Genomic DNA, 2,526 nt, shown 5'->3' on the forward strand with positions numbered 1-2,526 from the left:
TCTTGTTGAAGTTTCAGCAGTGTCATTGGAAAGCTCATGCAACACGACTTTACTTCGTGGACTGTGCTCCCTTATATGATCCTTCTTCAGGAAAGTAACGTTCATGGAAAGAAACACCATATTTTCCGACGGATCATAAAAATAACCCCCTCGTATACCTTTGGGGTAGCCTACAAAGAGGCATAACCTTGACCATGGTTCGAACTTCTTGGGATTTGCCTCAAGCACGTGTGCAGGGCAATCCTAAATGCGGAAGTGATGTAAACTAGCTTTACGCCCATTCCATAACTACAGAGGTGTTCTCGCAACACTCTTGGAGATAACACAGTTGAGCATGAATACCGTAGTTTCCACTGTGAAGCCTCGAAACGAGTCTGGTAAGAAACCATAACTCATCATCGAATGAACCATGTCCAACAAGGTTCTATTTCTCCTCTCCGCTACACCATTGTGCTGAGGAGTACTCAGCGTTAAGAGTTGGAAAACAATTCCATGTTCTATCAAATAGTCTTGGAATCCCGAGTCCAAAAACTCTCCACCTCGATCCGATCAAAGTGTTTTAATCTGTCTATCTAATGCGTTTTCATTTTCAGCCTTGAACTCTTTGAACATTTCAAAGGATTCAGACTTCTGTTGCATAAGATAAACATACCCATACCTAAAGTAATCATCAGTATAACTGATAAAATATTCATAGCCACCTCGAGCTTGCAGATTCATAGGACCAGTGAGGTTAGAATGTACTAACTCCATACGCTCTTTGGCTCGATAACCTTTTCCAGTAAAAGGTCGTTTAGTCATCTTACCCTCAAGACAAGATTCGCACACCGATAAAGAATTTTCTTCAAACTCACGTAGAAGTCCATTGTTCACCATCTCTCAATCCTATTGAGATGGATGTGCCCTAAACGAAGGTGCCAATGTAGCCACTTGCACCAATCTCTCAATCAGACGAATTCCCAAAATGGTAGGTTTGAGTCAGCGACCTGGCCACTCGCACCTATACAAATCAAAGGACCCCCTCAATTGTAGGAGTTCCCAAGTCACTCAGCATTGAGGTCATGTTACCTATGGTCATCGTAGTGAAGTGAAATCTCTATCATGAACGGTGTTATATAACGAGACGTTAACACTTCGTGGTCAGGTCTTATACAAACTCTTTGTATAAGATGTCTCCGCTCGCATGTCCCCTACACAAATGATCAGGATCAAACCATATGTGACAAGTCACAACACTTGTGACCATTCCACAAAGCGGGCCGCATCCATACCATTATCAGGATAAGGTTTGCTTCCTATATCTATAAATTACAGAACATTTGGGTTATCACTCCTTCCCTAATATCGGGATAAGTAGATAAATTGCTCCCTTAAGGGCTAATTCCGAGACTTGAACAATGTGGCACCACACTCTCTTTTGGCCTGAGAAAGGTTTGGTCATAGTTAGACTATGATTTATTATTCATTAGAATGATCAGTGGTACTTAAGGAGTTAGATGTAACTATAGGCACAAAACGGTAATTTTGGCCTAACTGGTGAAGGGTCATCGCATTGTTGTCTTGTTATATCCAATAGATACATAAATATATTTGTAGTGCGAAAAGTGCAGTTGTCAGTCTTTAGTGGAGTGAGCGGCAGTTAATGAAAGTTGATTAATTTAATTAAAGGAGTTTAATTAATTGATCAAGTACTATTGAAGCTTCAAACTATAGGTCTATAAAGTCTCGTCTGTAACTCAATTTGGATAATTGAGAATCAATTTAATTTTGGATTAATTTTAATTGTTCAAATTAATTGAGTGAATTAATTATATATGGTATAATTAATTAAATTTATTATATATGAAACAATTAATATAACGTATTTGACACATTATAATATAAAGTTTATTTTAAGAGAAATATTCAAATGTGATTCAAATATTAATTATATGAATTTGATTCATGTAATTATATTTAATATAAATTTGACTTCTATCATATTGAAGGAACTCTTATACAAGAGTACCGCTGAGCGAAAGTGGATCTTTCCAAAAGCATTGTGACAACATTACCACATTTACATTCACATATACAGATATGCATTAAACTACTAAATTACCAGCATGCTTGAAAATAAATAAATAAGAGAACGAGTAAACTTACAAGTTGAAGACTCTTTGAACAGCAACTCTCGCTCTCTCCACTAACAGACGCTATTTCTCTCGCTGGAATGGCAAGCTATCGGTCATCATCACCCGATCATCTACCAGGAATGGACTCCACACGAACAGACGAAGAATGGGGACGACAACAACACTTGGAAACCTTAGTATTCTCGGAGTGAGAATCCAAAGAGTAGGCTCTATTCGGATTTTATAGAGGGGAGGAGGGAAAGAGATCGTATACAACGATCAAGCAAATGGGAGAAGGCAACGTCTATCCTATAGACAAGATGCTTGATCGTTTAACCAAAGTACATGATCGTGTACAAAAAGGTAAGTGATTGTCTATACGATCGTTTAATAAAAGCTCGGCGCTAAGCGA

This window comes from Benincasa hispida, unplaced genomic scaffold, assembly GCF_027475165.1.
Source record: "Benincasa hispida cultivar pf3 unplaced genomic scaffold, pf3_genome.v1.1 HicScf1227, whole genome shotgun sequence".
Taxonomy (NCBI): domain Eukaryota; kingdom Viridiplantae; phylum Streptophyta; class Magnoliopsida; order Cucurbitales; family Cucurbitaceae; genus Benincasa; species Benincasa hispida.